The sequence below is a fragment of the Hordeum vulgare genome, chromosome 6H (assembly GCF_904849725.1).
Source record: "Hordeum vulgare subsp. vulgare chromosome 6H, MorexV3_pseudomolecules_assembly, whole genome shotgun sequence".
Lineage (NCBI taxonomy): Eukaryota > Viridiplantae > Streptophyta > Magnoliopsida > Poales > Poaceae > Hordeum > Hordeum vulgare.
In genome coordinates, this window is record NC_058523.1 from 66,916,881 (window position 1) to 66,931,572 (window position 14,692).

Below are 14,692 nucleotides of genomic sequence, written 5' to 3' on the forward strand. Positions count from 1 at the left end.
GAAGACATCGTGAACCTGAGAAAGGTTCGCTGGCAGTTCCAATTGATAAGCCACTCTTCCACGCCTTTCGAGAACAGTGAAAGGACAAATATATCGAGGAGCTAACTTGCCCTTGATTCTGAAACGGTGTGCACCTCTCATTGGTGTGACACGAAGATAAGCCTTTTCGCCAGGTTGATAGACCATATCTTTATGATGACGGTCATACTCACTCTTCTCACGAGACTGAGCAGCCTTCAGATTCTCATGAATAATGTGGACTTGATCTTCGGCATGTTGAATAATATCCGGACCGAAGAGTGATCGTTCCCCAGTTTTTGACCAATTTAGAGGAGTTCGACACCTTCGCCCATACAATACTTCGAAAGGGGCCATCTTCAGACTAGCTTGATAGCTATTGTTATAAGAGAACTCGGCATACGGGAGAGATTCCTCCCATTTCTTACCGAAAGAAATGACACAAGCTCGAAGCATGTCCTCGAGAATTTGGTTGACTCGTTCAACTTGTCCCTGGGATTGAGGATGAAATGCAGTGCTGAAGGACAGATGAGTCCCCATAGCCTTCTGAAAACTTTCCCAAAATTTTGAAGTGAACAAGCTGCCACGGTCTGAACTGATTACCAAAGGAATACCGTGAAGTGAAACAACTCTTGACATATAAAGATCTGCCAGCTGACTAGCATTAATTGTTTCTTTGACGGCCAGGAAATGTGCAACTTTGGACAGTCGATCAATGACAACAAGAATAGCATCATTACCTTTCTGAGATCTGGGAAAACTAGTGACAAAGTCCATTTCAACACGGTCCCATTTCCACTCAGGAATAGAGATAGGTTGCAGAGTTCCAGCAGGCTTTTGGTGTTCTGCTTTGATACGCCGGCATATATCACATTCTGCCACATAGCATGCAATGTCTTGTTTCATATTGGGCCACTAGAATCTTTGTCGGATGTCTTGGTACTACCCGGGTGAATAGACAATGGTGTGTCATGAGCTTCCTCCATCACCTTCCCAGTCATCCTGAGATTTTCCTTCTTATTTGTGATGAATAGGTGACCCTTGAAATACAAGGCGCCATATTCATCAACAGTGAAAAAGGAGGGTTTACCCTTCGCAATATAGATCTTAATCATGTCGACATCATCGTCAAAGCCTTGCAGATTCTTTATGGAGCTCACAAGATCTAGTTCAACCACTAGGTTACTGAGAGAACCCTGATTAACAACACGAAGGTTCATCTTTTGACACCCTTCAGGAGGGGGAACAAGGTAACCCTGAGGAACAATGTGGAGGTTCAGTTTACGGAATTCCTCTTGCAAACGATCGTGAACCTTATGAACCTGGAGGTGGTTGCAGTATGACTTGCGACTCAAGGCATCAGCCATTACGTTAGCCTTCCAAGGGTATATGATATACTACAGTCAAAATCTGCTATACGCTCCATCCATCTTTGTTGACGTAGGTTCAGCTCCGGTTGAGTGAACAAGTACTTCAGACTTTGATGGTCGGTGTAGATTTCACAGCGATTACCGACAAGGTATTGTCGCCATTCCTTCAATGCATGAATGACTGCGGCAAGCTCGAGATCATGAAATAGGTAGTTCTCTTCATGAGCATGCAGTTGACGTGAAGCATAAGCGATCACCTTGCGATCCTGCATTAGGACACAACCTATTCCTTGACGAGAAGCATCACAGTATATGATGAAATCCCTTTTCGTATCCGGAGGAGCAAGTATTGAAGCGGACGTCAGTTGGTCCTTGAGCGCCTGGAAACTTTCCTGACATTTATCAGTCGACTCATACTTAACACCCTTGTGGAGCAGGTTGGTTAAGGGCTTCGCAATCTTGGAGAAGTTCTCGACGAATCGACGGCAATAGCTGGCGAGTCCGAGAAAACTTCTGACTTGCTTGACATTCTTCAGGGGAGTCCAGTCAAGAATAGCTTGAATTCGTTCGGGGTTGACTGCAATACCATCCTTGGAAATCACATGACCAAGGTAAGTCACTTCGTCTAGCCAGAACTCACATTTGAAATACTTCGCATAGAGTTTATGCTCCCGAAGCTTATCCAGTACAAGACGAAGATGTTCAGCATGCTCTACTCTGTTCTTCGAAAATACCAGAATATAATCCAGATATACCACGACAAATTTGTCGAGGTAGTCCATGAATATATAATTCATCAATCGAGAGAAGGTTGCCGGTGCATTGGTTAAGCCGAAGGACATGACGGTGTACTTGTATGATCCATAACGAGTAACAAAGGCGGTCTTTGGAATATCCTCCTTGCGAACACGGATCTGGTGGTATCCCAATCTCAAGTCGAGCTTAGAGAAGATGGTGGAACCAGAAAAATTGATCATACAAATCATTTATCCGAGGGAGAGGATATTTGTTTTGAATAGTGGCCTGGTTGATAGGACGATAGTCTTGAACCAATCGATTTGTCACATCCTTCTTCTTAACAAAGAGAGAAGGTGCTCCCCAAGCAGAGGAACTCGGACGGATGAAACCCAGACGGAGCGAGTTGTCAATTTCTTGCTTAAGTATAAGGAGTTCATGTGGTGGCATTTTATAAGGACGCTTGGCAATAGGAGTGGTACCGGGTACCAAGTCAATGACAAACTCGACAGCTCGAGCAGGGGGAATCCCCGGAAGTTCTTCTGGAAAGACATCTTGGAATTCTTGGACCACTGGAATGTTTTCAATCCCTTCAAGAGGCGACGCATTTAATGCATTCAAGGCATATAGCCATGCCTCAGCATTTCGGACGAGGTGAGCATGGTAGCTTACTAATTCATCTGAAGGGTGTAGGAGGTGGACGGTTTTGGTGGTACAAACGATCGATGTTGTATGAGCTTTCAACCAGTCCATCCCCAGTATGAGATCAATGTTGGATGACTTTAGTAGGATGGGGTTGGCAAGGAATTCTAATCCTTCAATTTCAACTGGAACATGGGGGCAAACCACAGAGGTTCGGCATTCGCCCCCAGGGGTGTTTACCACTATCGGGATGTTCATCTCTTCGCTCCTAATGTCATGAATGTATGCAAAATTTTCCGACATAAAGGAATGCGATGCTCCTGTATCAAACAATACAGAAGCAGGTACTGAGTTAACGAGAAGTGTACCCATCACGGTAGCAGGCTGGTCTTGAGCTTGACCCATATCAATGTTGTTGGCCTGACCACGAACATAAGCAGGCTTAGCGTTGAAGTTGCGGTTCTGGTTGTTGCCATTGCCAGTTGCGGGAAGTGTCAGCTGATTCGGATTCTGCCTGCAGTCTCTAGCATGGTGACCTGGACGGCCACACTTGAAGCACAGCCCGTCCTCAGGACAGGAAGGAGGAACTCGAGGCGGTGGAGCTGGAAGCCTCGGCTGCCTAGGTGGTGGAGGAGGCAGGCGAGGTGCAGCATAGGACAGCCTCCGAGTAGGCAGGTGCATGGTACATGTTGTTGGGAATCCAGATCTTCCGCATCTGTGCAGATGAGCCCGAAGATGAGCCCATGTCACGGTTGCGCTTGCTGCTATATTTGTATTCCTGCAGACCAGTCTCAACCTGAATAGCCTTGTTCACCAGGGTGGCGAAATCAGCATAGTCCTGAACGAGAAGTGTCAGCTTGATATCAGGGTGGAGGCCTTCACGGAACTTCTCCTGCCTGCGTGCATCGGTTGCAATGTCTTCTTTAGCATAGCGAGATAAGTCCAGAAATTCCCGCTGATAAGCATCCACAGTCTTGTTGCCCTGGACCAAGTTGTGGAACTCACGCTTCTTCCAGTCCATGATTCCCTGAGGAATGTAGCAAGCACGGAAAGCAACCTTGAACTCTGCCCAAGTGATGATAGTTCCATCAGGCTGAGAGCGCCTGTGGCTGTCCCACCATTGAGCAGCGGGACCCTTCATAAAGTAGGCGGCAAAGTTGACATAGCTCGCCAGGGGCACATTGGCAGACTCCAGCTCATAAGAAATGTCACGGAGCCAGTCATCAGCATCAGGAGAATGAGTTGAGCTGCGGTAGATCGCAGGGTTGAGGCGTCAGAAGTCTCGCAGTGTCACGCCTTGCGGTTGGTTCATGTTCGGCCTTGGGAACTGATCCATGAACCCTTGCATAAACTGGCGGTTCAGCTCAAACTGTTGGATCATCCCCGCCATATACTCAGGAGGCGGGGTGGTGCACCGTTGGCAGGGGCACGCGGGCGGCCAGCTCGTCTAACCATCCTGTTAAATATTTAATAGGGGTAGTTTAGCTTAAAGTAATTGCAAAGGCATCGCACGCATTCATGAAGTAATCAAGCATAATGAAAGGGAAATGCGATAGATACTCCATAGTAGTTGAGTTCGACATACACACCCACACATAAGTTCTATTGCAGACTAACGATTACAAATTCGAAATTTGGCGATAGCCCGGACGCATTAGACGATACCCTGGACTCACTAGGTGGCGCGCAGGCATGTGGTGGAAGAGTACCACAACGAGATGTAGCGATAAGGCTACATCAACATCGGAGAGGACGATCGAATCCTGGTAGCTGGCGGTGATAGAAGGTAGGGACAGGACCCTGTGTCCCGTTGTGACTCTGGTGGGGGTACCACATCCAGTCGAGGAGCTGAGGAACAAGTGCAGGGGTTCTACCCCCAACATCAGTCCACTCGAGAGCTGATTCTTGCTCTGTCCTGCTCGGCTCGCGGATGCGCATAGGGGGGACTCTCGGGCAGTGTGATGGCTGCAGCTCTGTCAATGCGTCGTAAAGACGAGCGCGCGTAGCATACAGCTCCGCAGTCAGAGCTCGGAAAGCACGATCCAGTGCCTCAGTGTACTGCACCAGAAACCGCGCGTCGTAGTGACGCGTCATGTAGGGGGCGCAGACAGCGACGTAGGAACGGTCGCTGCGCTCCCGAACGTCAGAAGCGTAGGCAGTGAGATCAGACCCAGTCTCATCCCCAGCAGGAGCATGCGGGATGTATGTGAAAGGGCTCTCCTCCAGGTGAGGGTATGCTCCACAAAGACGGGTGATGGCGATGTAGGCCGCATCATGGACGGCCATCTCGACCGACACTCCAATACCACAGAAGACGTGGTGCTCGAGGGTCTCGCCGCCCCTCTGGTCAAAGATGCGAACCTCAGCCTGGTACTGGTACTGGCTGTACTCACAGAAATCCTCGAACATAGTGTACTCGGGGTACCAGCGATATCCCAGCCTGGTCAGGAGGTCGACCAAAATGGTCGGGAACCCAGTCATCTCAGTGGCCTGTGTCAGGCGCACGTGCTGTCTTGCGGGACGCATCTGAAAATAAGATTGACGAATGTCAAATGACAGTGTGTGTAATATATATTGAGGAGAAAGAGTAGATAGTCCAACGCTCGGGGTCGATGTGATTCGAGAACCTAATGTTAGAGTTAGTAAATTCTTTGACCCGAAGAGAAGACAGACTAGAGCCCAGAGTATAGGAAAGGAGTAAAAGATACTAATACCACCCAATTGAGATGTGGGCCCGTAAGCCACAACATCAGTGTTAGTAAAGTTTTTCAAACACTAGACTCAACTTCGGCCAAGGAGTTGGAAAGGGGGCTACCTACAGGCAGTCGGCTCTGATACCAACTTGTGACGCCCTCGGTTTAATCGTACGCTAAACATACACGCAAATGCGTACGATCAAACCCAAGGACTCATAGGAAGATATCACAACACAACTCTAGACACAAATAAAATAACATCAGCTTCATATTACAAGCCAGGGGCCTCGAGGGCTAGAATACAGAAGCTCGATAAACACACGAGTCAGCGGAAGCAACAATATCTGAGTACAGACATAAAACATGGGGTGCCTTAGAGAAGGCTAGAACAAAAGATACAACGATCGAACGAGGCAAGGCCTCCTACCTGGGAACCTCCTAACTACTCTTGATCATCACCGGCCTCCACGTAGTAGTAGGCACCCTTGGGGTAGCAGTCGTCGTCGGCGGGGACCTCCATCTCCTGGGCTCCATCATCTGGTCGCAGCAAACGGATCAAGGGGACAAGGAGGGGAGCAAAGCAGTTGTGAGTAGTCATCCAAAGTACTCGCAAGTCTTACATCAGAACTATTCTAAATATGCATCAGTATCAAAAAAGGGGGGGTTATATGTGGACTGGGTGCAGCAATGCGAGAATAGAGAGAGAAGGCCTAGTCCTATGGAAGACTAGCATCTTCAGGGTCTTGCAGCAATAGACGAGAGTAGAACAGGGGTAAAACAAAAATAGTCATATTGTTGCAGCAATATTAAAGTGAGGTCACGCCTAAAGATCCTCCCTCGACTCCCTGTGAGGAAGCAATCCCGAGGCAAACTAATTCCAATTAAGTAACAATTGTAGTTGTAAAAGATCGGGGCACAACTCCAAGTCGTCCTGTAACCGTGGACACGGCTATCCGAATAGTTAATTTCATCCCTGCACGGGTGCACCACATGTCCCGTCACGCTCGATAACACTCTGGCCGAACATACTTTTCTGGGTCCTGCCCGGCCTCGGAATATCGACACGTCGTAGCCCCACCTAAGACTAATCAGAGAGGCCAGCCCGCCGGTCTAACTCCTAAGCACAAAGGGTTCGTGGGCCCAGTTCCCCTTAGCGCTCCTGCACGTGGCGTGGGCGGCCGACGTCAGTCCTAGCATCCCTTAATCACAAGAGCGATGCATCTCGGGACCACTCGGGCGCGCGCCGCTACATTGCTGGCATCTGAAAAGCTTCGGCTGATACCGCGACGCCGAGTACCCATAATTCTTCCCGCGTAGCCGGTTAGTGCAAAAAGGTCTCCGACCAACCGAGATCAAATATCCAAATCCATTAACATTTTAATTAGGCCAACAACACAGTCTCACGGGAATCCACCCGTCTTACAACTAATCACCAATGATCCCAGTAACATGGTCGAGTAACTGTGTGGTTGTAACATCGGGGGGAATCTGAGGTATCACCCTCGTTGGATTCCGAACGATGAACCCGTCAAGGTGGGCTTAGAGGAATCACCCTCGGGGGTCCCACACTTGAGGGGTTGCACGACAGAGGCGTCATCGGGAATGGTGAAAGAGGAATCACCCTCTATAACCACGACCGACTAGTTATACTACAGAGATATCATCTGGAGTACTTAGCGAGGTGTCACCCTCGGTACCCGATAGTATCTCTGTAGCGTCGTACAACTAAGGGGGGTGTATGTGCTGTGTCAGGGCTGGCTCGTCGGTCAGGGATCGAGATTTGAAAACAAGCGGGGCAACTGAACTACGGGGTCAGAGGGGATGACTGCTCCACCTATACTAAGCAGATTTAAAGTATAGGACTGAAAGTAGTAGTTCATCAAAATTAGGCTATGCATGAGATATAGGAGCTAACTACAACAGTAGCTAAATACTAATGCAAGCAGTAGGAAGAAAGACATAAGCGATATAGGAATGATCAAGGGTGGTTTGCTTGCCTTGCTGCTCTACGGCAAAGGACTGATCGGCAGGGTCGTAGATGTACCCGGCAGCAGCGTCAGTCTCGAGGTCTACCGGTCAGAAGAGGGGGAAGAAACAATAAATAATAGCAACGGTGCAACACAAAGCATGACATGGCAAGATGCAGGCTAGACATGAGCTAACGCAGCAACATCCGTCATAGACGGGTCGGAAGAATATCTGACGATATTTTCCGGGTCTTGGGCTACTACCTGTCATACTAGAAACGATGGAAATGTTCCATGTTTGGTATGCTAGGGACGCATGACAGACGAACTGGCCGTGTATCCGGGTTCGTCTCGTTCTGCTGATCAACTTTCATGTTGAAAATATTTTGATCTCACTTACGGATTATTTAATATTAATTTTTAAAGTTTTATTAGTTATTTAAGAATTAAAAACAGATTTAATTATTTTAATAAAAAGCTATTATGACATCAGCATGATGTCATGCTGACATCAACAGTTGACTAGTCAACTGACCAGCGGGTCCCGAACGTCATAGGCACAAGTTTTAATTAAGATTAAATATTAATTAATCAGATTAATTTAGTGGGGGACCCACGTGTCATACTCTAATTATTCTAATTATCCAATTAATTAATTTAACTAATATATCTATTTATTTATTTAATAAAAACATTAACATTATTTTTATTTGTATAATTATCGCGTGGGGCCTCCGTTTCATAGACAGCGGGTGCGTTGGCCCCACCGGTAAGTGACTTTAGGCCATATACTCATTTTTTTCACAGATACATAATCATGTAATTATCGTATTCCTCCAAATACCTATATACGCAATACATACATCGCATCTCATACATACATACATACATACGGTATCTAATACATCTTTTATTTTATTTTCTTTTAACTCTCAACACTCCCATCTCTCTCTTTGTTAACAAAGTTACACACAAGAACTCTGTGCTCTAACTCAACATAGAAGAACAACATCTTCAAATCTTCCTACCGGTCACTACCGTCGACGGATCGGAGTCCCGTTTGCCGGAACGGAACCGGGACGGTGAGGGGAACGCGATGGTGGGAGGAGCCCGAGGAGGGGCTCACCAACGTTGATGAGACGGCCCGGTGAAGCCGGAGTTTGCGGGAGGCGGAGGTGATGGCGAAGAGGAGGACGAGATGGTGACGATGCTGACGGTGGTGGTGGTGCCGGTGAGATCGTGCCGGCGAGGAGGAGCCGGCCGGAGTTTCGCCGAGAGGGTCCCCGTTGAGGAGGGGCCCCCAGGGATGGAGCCGCCGGAGTGGGTGAGGCCAGCAAGAGGGACCTCGGGGAGGCCTTTGCCGGACCTGATAGGTGCTGCCGGTGGGGATGGGGAGTGGGGCGCTCCTGGGGCCGATCTGAGAGAGGCCGGCGGGAGGAGTAGGAGGTGCCCGACGGGAGGGTCTCGGCCAGGGAGCAGGAGACCCGTGGGGGGTGGCTGGAGTGTGGAAGGGCTCGCCGGGGAGGGGAGCCGGCGAGATGGGATCTGGGGCCCTCAGGTTGGGAAGCCGAGAGGTGAGAGGGGTGGGGATCGGGAGCGACGGGAGAGAGAGCTGGGGATCGAGCGGGCAGGGGAATCGTGGGGCGTGGGTGCGGGAGAGGGAGGGTTCGTGGGGGAGGGAGTAGATCAGGGGAAAAGTGTGAGTGGGGGCTGGGGTAACGAGAGAGAGAGGAGATCGATGGGGAGAGGGCACGTGGGGGCGCTGGGGGAAGGGAGGGAGCAAGGCAGGGGGCTCCCTCGCCCTAGGGTTTGAGGGGCGCGGGGTGGGCCGGCTCGGTTGCGCCACTTTGGCCTAGTCGGCCAGGGGGTTCCTTTTCTTTTCTTTTCTTTTGTTTTGTTTTGTTTTTGTTTTTCCATTATTTCCTCTTTTTAATTTCTTTTCTTTTCTTTCTTTTGTTATTATTATTTTTAATACTTTCTTTCTATACATATCTTCCTTTAATAGTTAATATGAATTTATAAATATACTTTTCTTTTGTTTTCAATTTCTCAATCCGGATAGAAATTCAATGCGGGTCAACGACGGTAATTCTAGATGATGTGGCATCAGTAGGGGGTGATCACTGTAGCTTAATTACAATATTTACTGTAGCAAAAGTCGAGGATGTCACATGATGGCAACAACACGATGCGTGCCTTGCTGCCCCTTCTGTCACTGGGAAAGGTCACCACACGGTATGAACCCAAAACCAAGCACTTCTCCCATTGCAAGAATCATAGATCTAGTTGGCCAAACAAAACCCAAGACTCAGAAGACTTACAAGGATATCAAATCATGCATATAAGAAATCAGCAAACACTCAAATATAATTCATACATAATCTAATCACAAATCCACAATTCATCGGATCTCGACAAACACACCGCCAAAGAGGATTACATCGGATAGATCTCCATGAAGATCATGGAGAACTTTGTATTGAAGATCCAAGAGAGAGAAGAAGCCATCTAGCTACTAACTACGGACCCGTAGGTCTGAAGTGAACTACTGACGAGTCACTGGAGGGGCGATGATGTTCATGTAGAAGCCCTCCAACTCCAAAGTCCCCTCGGGCAGGGCACCGGGAAGGGTCTCCAGATGAGATCTCGCGGAAACGGAAGCTTGCGGCGGCGGAAAAGTGTTTTCGTGGATTCCCCTATTTTTTCTGGATTTTAGGGAATATATAGGCGAATGAGATAGGTCAGGGGGGCGCCAGGGAGGCCACAAGCCTGGTAGCCGCCGCCCCCTGGTGGCGGCTACAGGACTTGTGGGCCACCTGTGGCTCTCGTGCCTTGGCCCTCAAGCCCCCGATCTTCTTCCGTTCTGGAAAAATTTTATTTATGGGATTTTATTCCGTTTGGACTCCGTTCCAAAATCAGATCTGAAAAGAGTCAAAAACACAAAAAAACAGGAACTGGCACTTGGCACTGAATTAATAAGTTAGTCCAAAAAAATATATAAAAGGTACATAAAACATCCAAAGTTGACAAGATAACAGCATGAAACCATCAAAAATTATAGATACGTTTGAGACGTATCAGACCTCGGTGTCAAAACTAGTCAAGTTATTAGGTTGGAAAAGTGGAGTATTTAGGTTGCAGCATCCTAAGCTTTATATGGTGGCTAACTTACGTAGAACTTGAATTGAAGGTGGTCTAATCTAGCGAACGATGATTAACTGATCACTAAGTGAGCCTAAACACCTACTTACGTCAGTCATAACCCCACCGTGTTCCCGATCGAAGAAAGATCTTCGAAGGGGACAGTCACGGTTACGCACACAGTTGGCAATTTTATTAGCTTATGTTTAAGTTATCTATTACCAGATGTTAACAAACATTCCAAGTTGCCACATAACCGCGGGCACGACTTTCCGAAAGATTAAACCCTGCAGGGGTGCTCCAACTAGTCCATGACAAACGTACACGGGCCGCAAAGTAATCCTCTATCATGAATCTAATGATCTCGTCGGATTCCTTAGAGGAAAACCTCAACTCTGAGGAGAACCAAAGCTTCACCGAGATTCCTATACGCAAGATATATTGCTAAGGTAAGACAAGACTAGCAGGACCTCCTGTCGTGTCGACGACCCTGATAAGAGCCGCGTATCTCAGTCTCAGGAAACGACGGATGAGCTAGACGTTGGGATGGTTAAACCTCTGGGTGACCAGTGGGGCCCCGGACATCGCTCAGGTGGGACCAACACTCATGAGGAGCACTGGCCCGGGTTGTAGATTAAATTCCTCGGGGTAGCTATTCCCTATGCAGATTATTATTAAGTGATTAGCAGATTAAAACCAATGTTGGGTCCTGCCGGACAAGTCTTAACACTACACGATTTATTAAGGGGGTCCCCGTAACAACCCCGAACGTGTTAGGAGTAGTCATTATGGAATTAAACACCGGTAGCCGGTAACTAAGACGGCAATAACGGAACAAAACACCTGGCAACAGGCTAGGCCTTCTGTTATTTACCAAGTATATAGGTGCATTAATTAAACAACAGATTTAACATAATGATATCAAACTCATGTTATCACATGAGACAATTGCACCTGCAACTAGCAACGCTAACATTAGAAGCTTAGCAAGCCTACTTAGCCATTCAAGATTTGCTAGGAAGGGATAAGTGTTTGGGTTTCATGGCAATTCAGGAGGCAATTATTTCAGTGGTAGGCAGCGAGCATATGTTTGAAGAAACATAATCTAGCATAACAAGTCTAGAGATGGAATCAAGGTCATATCATCTTGCCTGTGATATCCTCAGCTTGGAACTGCTCTTGTTTGTCATGCACGTACTCTCCCGAATCCACGTAATCGTTCTCCGATCCCGGTGCTACCCAACATAAAAATAGCATCCAATGAACAACATCACCTCAAGATGCAACAAGCACATGATGCATGAGATGAATATGATCATGCATCTCTATGCTACTCACTAACACAAGCATGAGAAGTAAATACATGTTCCTGGACAGAAATGCACTCTAAGTTATCTTGACATGCATGAGGATGACATTATCAGATGCGTCACGTGAAAACGATGCAAAACCATATAAAGACCGTCACAAACGGAGCTACGGATCAACGGGAAACAACGAAACAAGATATGAAGTGCTACGTGTCAAATTCATCACAACACACTCCAATGGCATAACTCTGGTATTTCTAGGTTGCCAAGACATAAAACAAACCAACATGGATGGGATGGTGCAAAGAATATCACCACACCATCAACTATGCACTCACAAACATCAAAATACCAAAACTAAACAATCTGCCATAAACAGCATCATAGCACTTTGAGAGCTACATGCAAGGCACCTACAGCCACCCAAATATGCCAAATAAGATATGTGGCAGTAGCTATCCAAGATACTACAAGCACAAGCAAAAATATAATGCAAAGAAGTTTCACACAGAAAGTTACACAGCTGCTAACTTGCCCAATAATATCAGATTTCAGGGACTTGGTGAAAATTCCAGATTCTCACTATCTGTTTATGCTCTGAAGCATTTTGACAGCAACCAAAACAATATCTACATGACTCTAAATGGAATGTAATTTTACAGAGAGCTAGACAAACATAAAAGCTAGAACTTCCTAGTTGAAAGCTAAGGCTGAATCACAACACATTGACCTGCACAAGCTCATCAACAAGAGAAGAAAATATAAACAGATTCTCAGACTTAGCTGGAATTTCAGCCACATGCCTACTTTGAATGGGCACAACTTACACATATGACTTCCTAAGCATGAGAGAAAAACAATATGGGGTAGAGGGGGTCACCCTTAACTACCACAACAAGGAATCAAACTCTTGGGGTCACCACATCTCATGGAACCAAGCTCCAAACATAGAACAAATCTAAAATATGTCATCTCCAGAAAATGTTCCAAAAGCAAAAATGACTTCACCAATGCATTCCTGGGAAGATTCTACCCCAAAAACAAATATAAAACATATGCACTTGTATAGAACAAATGAGCACAAACTAGAAAAGAAAAACTACATAGAATCATATGTAGTGAATAGTGCATCATCACATGTACTATTCACTAGAGCTACACCTACATATGCATATACACATGTCCACAACATCAATGGGGTACATGAGGGGTAGACCTCATGCCCATGTTCCTTGGCACACCACCACACCATCACAGGTACAAGCACTACATAATAAAACACCTACACATGATATTGAGGACACACACCTAGTTGACACCACATATACTACACCCCTACTATATAAGCAAGCTCATGAGCTTAACAAGGCCAACATAACGTGGACATGTGTATGACACACACATACATGCACACACACACACAAGGTATGTGGGGAGGGGGAAAACCCATCCACACACACACCACACTCTACTTGCACCACTAGGGCATGGCCTAAACCCACAAGCACAAAATCACATCCTACACTAAATAACATAACATGCATCTACACATGATACTCTATTGCAAACACACACAACAATATGGACATATGCTTCTAATCCTATTCAAGTAATCCTCATAAGAATATACTCACTCATACACATAGGGCCTACACATGCTATATAACTTGGAGCAAAAAATAGAAGCCACATGCTGTTTGAGAGCTATAAAATGTACCACAACATCAACTAGTGCAACACAGCAACTACTCAGCCAAGGAAACAGGACAAGGAAAGAAAAAATACACAGCAAAATAAAAAAGGGGGGAGAGGATTCGAACCCTGTACCCCCTGGTACACAACACTGCACTCTACCGCTCTGCAAGAGATGCTTTGGTTGAAAGAACAGAGGAATACAGCAGGATATGCTACCCTGCTGCGGCAACGCCACTGTACCGAAAATAAATCAAAAAGGGGGGGTGCAACCCCTGGGACTCGAACCCACAATCACATCAGACAGACACGCACCAAGAACCACTATGCTACGCTTCGGAGTCTGACAGAAAGTAGGAAGTCTACCAGGTAATCTACCACGGCAGTGTGCTCTGCTCTGCCTGCGCGGGGATGCCGACAGGGAAGATCTCCGGAGCTGCAAAAGCTACTGTTGCGGCGCCATGAGGGGGGCATACCATCTACGCTACTGCACATCTATTAGGTTGTGCTATCCCATGCCCTGCTGCGCTACTGCACGAGCACACACCCAAGCACACCCATGCACACAACATCGCAAGATCTCCTCTCGGTACAGAGGAGTGCCGACGAGCACATCCCCAACTACTCGAGGGGGAAGGAGGGAGGAGAGGTTCCACCTAGGGAAGGATGAAGGAGCGCCGATCTGAAAGGGAGGAAGCCGGATCGGAAGGGAAGTAGATGTCGCTGCAGTCCTGACACAGAACCGAGGAAGAAGAAGGAGGACGCTGGGACCGAGCTCATGGCGATCTCCTGCCCGTCGATGAGGTCGCTCCTCGACCTCAGCAACGGCGGGAATGGAGAGCGGGGAGCATCCCCGAGCCCCTGGACATGGCGACGGCGCCGGACGCTGACGGGAGCGGGGTAGACGTCGGTGATGTGCTGCTCTCTCTCTGCTGCAAACTACAGAGACTCACCTAGGGAAGGAAGAAGAGAGATGGGGAAGGACGAAGGAGTGGCGGCGGCGGATGGGAGAGGAGGAACCCTAGAAGAGGGGGGGCACGGACTTCCAAGCTTTATGGGGAGGCCTCGACGTCTGTGCCTCACGGCGCTTGCTCTCTCTCGGCAAGTCTGACGGAAAGGGC